Source organism: Macrotis lagotis, chromosome X (assembly GCF_037893015.1).
Source record: "Macrotis lagotis isolate mMagLag1 chromosome X, bilby.v1.9.chrom.fasta, whole genome shotgun sequence".
Classification (NCBI taxonomy): domain Eukaryota; kingdom Metazoa; phylum Chordata; class Mammalia; order Peramelemorphia; family Peramelidae; genus Macrotis; species Macrotis lagotis.
In genome coordinates this window covers 314,564,474-314,571,684 of record NC_133666.1, presented here as the reverse complement: position 1 = coordinate 314,571,684, position 7,211 = coordinate 314,564,474, and the positions used below count along the sequence as shown (strand labels likewise).

At 42.3% G+C, this 7,211-nt stretch overlaps 1 pseudogene; it reads left to right on the top strand.

Annotated features, from left to right (window-relative positions):
- Positions 1-6,177: 6,177 nt before the first annotated feature.
- On the top strand, positions 6,178-6,705 carry LOC141499067 (NADH dehydrogenase [ubiquinone] 1 beta subcomplex subunit 10 pseudogene; annotated as a pseudogene).
- Positions 6,706-7,211: the final 506 nt, after the last annotated feature.

Sequence of the window (7,211 nt, the reverse complement as noted above, 5' to 3'; positions counted from 1 at the left end):
TTCTCCCCCTCTCATTTTCTCCTTTTTTAATGCTTGAAAGGTAAGATAACTTTCTTTTTTAATTTATTTTTTATTCTCATTTTGTACAAATGTTTTTTTACATTAATAAAATATTCTTGTTTACAAGTAAACAAAATACCCCTCTGCCCCCATGAATATAGATAGACTCGCTTGGGTGAAAAAAGTAAAGGGGAGAGGAAAAAATTAAAATAAAAAAAATAATAGTAATAATTGTAGCTATGGCCAGGTGGCATAATGGACGAAGCACCAGCCTTGGAGCCATGAGCACCAGAGCCCATATCGAGCCTTGTAAACCCAACAATCACCCAGCTGTGTGACATGCAAACCACCCAATCCCCACTGCCCTGCAAAAACCAAAAAAAAAAGAAAAAAAAAAGACCCAAAATAAAATAAAATAATAATAATAGTAGGGGTGACTGGGTGGCAGACAGAGCATTGGCCCTTGAGCCAGGAGCACGTGGGTCCAAATCCGGCCCCAGACACCCAAAGATCACCTTGCTATGTGGCCCCAGGCAGGCAATCCAACCCCACTTGCCCTGCACCCTCCCCCAAATAATAATAATAACAAAAAATGTGCTTGAGTCTTTGTTCCAACACCAACACCTCTGTCATGGGTAGATCTCATTCTTTATGATAAGTCCATCACAAAAGTTACTTCCATATTTTTCCACCATTGCCATTGCTGATCGCAACTCCCTACTTTCTTATTTCTCCATTACCATGTACTGTATTTTCTCTCTCCTTTCACTCTGAATCTGCTATAGGGTCATTGACTGGCTCAGCAGATAGATCCGTGGTCCTGGGGCCAAGAGGCCCTGAGCCCCCATACCACCCCTTAGGCCCAGAATACACCTGGCCCTATGGTCCTGGGCAGGCCTTCCAATTCCAGCCCCTTGCAAGAAAAAAGAAAAGGTGTTATATCTGACCACTCTCCCCCCATGGTCCATCCTCTCCTCCTTTATTCACATCCCCACCCTTTCCCCCTGCTCCCCCCTCCTTCTTACTCCAGATGTCTATACCCCATTGAGTATATATGCTGTTTCCTGTCCTAGCCATCTCTGATGAGAGCAAAGGTTCCCTAATTCCCCCTTGCCTCCCCCCTTCCATATCATTGCAATAGCTCATTGTAATAAAAAAATCTCATGTGAAATATCTTGGACTATGCCCCCTCTCCTTTTTCTTTCTCTCATTCCATTTCCCTTTTTTTCTATTGACTCTATTTTTACACCATATTTTATCTTTGAATTCAGCTTTCTCCTGTGCTTCAACTATAAAAGCTCTCTCTACCTGCTCTATTAACTGAGAAGGTTCATATGAGTATTATCAGTGTCGTTTTTCTATGCAGGAATGCATGCAGTTCATCCCCATTAAGTCCCTCATATTTTCCCCCTCTCCTCCAATCTCCATGCTTCACCTGAGTCCTGTATCTGAAGATCAAACCTTCTGTTCAGCTCTGGCCATTCCAAAAGGAACATTTGAAATTCCCCTGGTTCATTGAAAGTCCATCTTTTTCCCTGGGAGAGGACATTCAGCCTTGCTGTGTAGTTCATTCTTGGCTGCATTCTACGCTCTTTTGACTTCTGGTATATTGTTTTCAAAGCCCTATGAGCTTCCAATGTAGTTGCTGCAAAGTCCTGTGTGATCCTGACTGCAGCTCCACGATATTTGAACTGTGTCCTTCTGGCTGCTTGTAATATTTTCTCTTTGACTTCGGAGTTCTGGAACTTGGCTATAATATTCCTAGGGGTTGGTTTTTTTGGGATCTCTTTCTCAGGGGGATTGGTGGATTCTTTCCATTTCTATTTTGCCCTCTGCTTCTAGAATATCAGGGCAATTTTCCTGTAGTAATTCTTTGAAAATGATGTCAAGGCTCTTTTCCTGATCATGACTTTCAGGTACTCCAATAATTTTTAAATTATCTTTCCTAAGTCTGTTTTCCATATAAGTTGATTTTTCAATGAGATGTTTCACATGTTCTTCTAATTTTGCATTTTTTTTTGTTTTGGAGTATTGATTCCTGATTTCTGGTAAATTCATCAATATCCCTGAATTCTATTCTTTGTCTGAAGGATTTGTTCTCCTCAGAGAGTTTTCTTATCTCTTTTTCTATCTGGCCAATTTTGATTTTTAAAGCATTCTTCTCCTCAATAACTTTTTGAACTGTTTTATCCATTTGACCTAAGCTGGTTTTTAGCATGCTATTTTCTTCAGCATATTTTTTTGGATTTCCTTGACTAAGCTGCTGACTTCATTTTCATGTTTTTCCTGCATCTCTCTCCTTTCTTTTCCCAGTTTTTCTTCCAACTCCCTCATTTGATTTTCTAAGTCTTTTTTGAGCTCTGTCATAGCCTGAGCCCAATTTCTGTTTTTTCTTGGGGTCTTTAGATGCAGGACCTTGTGCTTCCTCATCTTCAGACTGAGTATTTTGATCCTTCTTGTGCACATTTGCAAAATATTTCTCAATAGTCTTCTTTTCATTTCTCTGTTTGTTCATTTTCCCAGCCTGGGCCTGGTTTGGGGGTTCTTCCTGAGCTTTTGGGACACTCCCACAAGGGTCTCAGTGTGTGAGGCTCTGTCCTCCCTCCTGCTCAGTGAATGACCATAAGCACCTCCCTCTGCCACGGGGCTGAGGTGGGGGGGGGGGCTGCTGTTCTAGTGGGGGGCCTAGACTGTGATCAGGATCTGAATGTGGTCAGAGCCCCAGAGTCCTGTTCCAGAGACAGAGGACCGAGCTTGCAGTTTCTCTTCACTCCCCTCCCTCAGCTCAATGAGCTCATGCCCTGGGGGCTCTTGCCTACCTGCTCTGCCTGCTTCTGTTTCCGGCTCTGGGCTGCAGAAAGACCAAGCTGCTCCCTGTGTGCCCCGAGGGCTGGGCTTCATGTGCTTCTGCTGGCAGAGGTCCACCGCTGTTACCCCACTTTGTGCCCAGTGCTCCTGGGGTGCAGTTTTGGAGACCCCCTGCTGCTGTGAGCCGCAGCTCCCAGCTCCCTGGGGCTGCCTCCGGGAGGCTGAAGTTCTTTGGATCTGGCGGGTCACCCCTCTGGCAGGCCGCCTCTCTGACCCCAGGGTAGCAGAGCCTTTCTGCTCTTTTCTAGGTTACCTTGAGTAGGAGAACTGCCTCCCTGGGTCCCTTTGTGGGTTCTGTCTCTAGAAAGTTTAGTTAGAGTCCTTAGCTGATGAGTTTTATCAGAGAGCTCCTAAGACTAGATCCTTTCTTGTTGCCATCTTGGCGCCACCCAAGATAACTTTCTTAACTAGATTCAGTGTGTCTAAGTTAATTTTAAGCCATATCTGATGAGATGAAGATTTAGGTGCTTTACACCTCATCCCTTCTGCCTCTCAATTACAATAGGTCTTTTGTACCTCTTCATGTAATGAGATTTACCCCAATCAGTGTCCCTCCAAGGTGCCTTCTCCTTACTGTCCCCCTCTTAAGGAGGTATTATTTTTAAATCATTCTATCTGAGTCACAGAAAATGTATGAGTGTCTATCACTTCTGGCTATATATATTCACTCTAATAGAGTTACAATTCTCAAGAGTTATGAGACTCTTTCTCCCAAGTGGGAATATAGCAAGTTTCATCTCATTGTATAATATTTTTTTAACCTTTTTATCTGTCTCTTGAGCATCTTATTTGATGTCCTATTTTTCTATTTAGCTCCAAACTTTTCATTATAAAATCTTGGAAGTCTCCCTTTTCATTAAATGTCCATATTTTTCCCTGGAAGAGAAGGTGAAGCTTTGCTGGGTAGTGGATACTTGGCTACATTCCAAGCTCCCTTGCTCTTCAGAATATCTCATTCCCAGCCCTTCAATCCATTAATGTTGCTGCATCCAGGTCCTGTATGATGCTTACTGTGGCTTCTTGGTATTTAAATTTTTTTTCTTTCTGGCTGCCTGTAGGATTTTCTCTTTTATCTGATAGTCCTAGAATTTGGCAACAACATTCCTTGGTGTTTTCATTTTAGGATCTGTTTCTGGAGGGGTATTGATGTATACATTCAATAACTATTTTGACTTCTGGTTCCATGATATCAGGGCAATTTTCCATCACTAAATCCTGTAATATTAAGTCCAGGCTTTTTTTTTTCTCTTCAGTGTCCTCAAGAAGGCCAATAATTCTCAGATTCTCCCTTCTTGATTGATTTTCAAGGTCAATGGTTTTGCTAATGAGGTATTTTACATTTTTTTCTATTTTTTTGTCTTTTAGTTTTGTTTAACACAATCTTGTTGTCTCATGAAGTCATTAGTTTCCGACAATTCCATTCTTTTTCTCAGAGAAGATTTTTCTTCCTTTATTTTTTGCATCTCCTTTTCCAATTATTCCATTCTATTTTTGAGGGACTTTTCTATTTGCCCAAATGTAGTTTTGAGAAAATCATTTCCTTTTTGCATTTGCCTAATTGAGGATTTGAGAGAATCATTTTCTTTATGTATTTGCCCAATTAAAGATCTGAGAGTTAATCTCATTTTGTATTTGGCCAATTTTTTTTCCCAAAGATTGGTTTTCTTGTTGCAAGATATTTATTTTCTCTTGCAACATGTTAGTTTCTTTTGAGTTTCTTTTCTCAATTTTTCAAATTGGTTTTTAAACTCCTTCCTGATTTCTTCAAGGAAGTCTTCCTGGACTGGAGACCAATTCATATTCTACTCAGCAGTGCTAGATTTCTCTAGCTTAGCATCTGTCTCTTCTAAGTATTTCTCCATGGGCCCCCTTTTCTCTGGCCTTTATTCATCTTGTGTTGGGAGGGTGGCAAGCTGGCTCTCAGAGGTTTTCTTTTGAGGATCCTAGAGGCTTTGTTCACTTGGCTCAGTAATTCCAAGGGCCAGCCAGTGGGGTGTCCTGGTTGCTTTCTCTGGAATGCTCTCCTCAGAAGCAGGGTCTGAGTTGACCTTGAAAACTGGGCTCAACCCTGGTGGAAGGAGTCAATATTTTTCTGTTGAGTGAACTCTGTTGTCCTGAGGGGTTGGGGGCATTGTTTATTGTTTGTTATGTGAAAAGGGCTCCACTGAAAGTATGGAGCTCAGGTCCCTGGCCCAGCTGGTTGTTCTCCAGGTGCTCTGAGATTCTGTGCTGGAACTCATCCTCCTGTAGCTCTTCTCTCCCTGGCCAAAGACTCTGCAGCTAAAGCTGGATCTCACAACTGCTACTCACTGAATTCTCCAGGCCTGAGACTGACCCTCTGGCTTCCTCCAATTGCTGACCACAGCACTGATCTTCTGCTCTCTTCTTCCCTGCTCTCTTCTACTGGTTCACCCATGGTCCCCTGAGACAGACTTTCTTGGTAGGTGATCTCCTAGCTTCTCTTTCTGGGTTTTGTTGATCAAATTTCTAATAACAGATTTCTCTTGTGTTATTTCTGAGGGGGGAGAGAGAGAGAGAGAGAGAGAGAGAGAGAGAGAGAGAGAGAGAGAGCACTATCACAGTGTTTGTTTTCTCTCTGCAATCTTGGCTGGAAGTGACCTTTTCAGTTTTAATGATGTTATTTAAGAAGACAGATTCACATTTTTCTTTAAAACCTAAGTGAAGGGCGGCTAGGTGGCATAGTGAATAAAGCACAGACCCTGGAGTCAGGAGTACCTGGGTTCAAATACTTCTCAGACACTTAATATTTACCTAGCTGTGTGGCCTTGAGCAAGCCACTTAACCCTGTTTGCCTTTCAAAAAGCTAAAAGAAAAAAAAAAGACCTAAGATGTAGAAATTTTGTCTTTTCTGCCATCTGAGTGTTTTTGATCTTCCTTCTCACCATCTGAACTTTCTCTTTTTTGCTCATTTTCTAACCCACTTTTGGATTTATAAGCCTATGCTAAAGTGGGACTCTGCTTCCCAAGTAGAGGGGGTACTGTCCCAAACTTCAGGCTTTTTTGTGCAGTTTTTTCATAGGAAATTCTAGCAATCTGCAAGATTTTTTTCTCTTTCAAAATGGTATTATATAGGGAGAGATGTGCATTATTCAGTGACTTGTGAAGATGGAACTGGGACCAGTGTCCTTTCTTTCCTATGACTACAAGCTTCCTACTGCAACTAAGATGCAGGACTGTGACTCAAAAACAAGTATATACTCCTTCGCTCCGGAGCGTCCAGGCTGCGCGCGGGTCCAGCTGAGGGAGAGTGGAGGGGGGGGGGGGGGGGAGTGGGGAGATGCAGCCGCGATGTCCAAAGACTGGAACAAAGATGTGTACCCCGAGGCGCTGCGCTGCATGCTGGCGCCCTACCCCATCACGGCGCTGCCCAACCCGGTCACCATCCTGACGGACGCCTTCAACTTCCTCGTCGACCTGCCCGTCACCCGCTTCCAAGAATTTATAGAGCAGCAGCAGGCAAAAAATAAGATCTATTACTATCATCGGCAATACCACAGAGTACCAGACATAACTGAATGCAAGGAAGGGGATATTTTGTGCGTATTTGAAGCAGAAATGCAGTGGAGAAGAGACTACAAAGTTGATTAAGAAATTGTTAATATTATCTAGGAAAGAATGAAGACCTGTCAGCAGAGAGCAGAAAACTACCAACAGAACTGTATGAAAGAGCTTAAACAGTTCTATGAAGTTGCAAAAGCTTTCCAGGATCGATATCATGAATTTGGAGCCAATTTAACTGCTCGGAAATGTCTTGTAAAGCAGAAACACAGGATGCTGGCTGAGAAGGAGGCTGCCAAAAAGGCCAAAGCAACCTGATTTAGCAAACAATTGATAGGATCCAGAACTGTGTTTTGGCATCTGGTAATCCCAATAAAAGTCTTTGCAGTTCTAAAAAAAAACAAAAAAACAAAAAAACAAGTATATAGGCAATGCAACAGAGTCCTATCCCTGTTGTAAACAAAAGGACCTATGTGTCCTTTTGACCCATTTATCACCTGGAAGCTGGGAGGTCTGAAAATTGGTACTGCTGCCACTGATTCAGTTGCCCTTCTGAAGCCTGTTACTGCTTTGCTGTGGCCATATCTGCACTGATAGACTCTGTGCTAGATTGCACTATTCTCTCACCTTGATAAAACAAACATTTCCTGCCAACCCTCTAAGCTGCCTTAGGCTGGAAAATCTTTTCAATACAACTTTTTGTAGGTTCTTAAACTCTAGAATTAATTGAGTCATTATTTAAAGATATATGGTGAAATATGGGGAAGAAATAAGATAATTCTCTACCTTTACTCCACGATCTTGACTCTACTTCTCCCCATTTT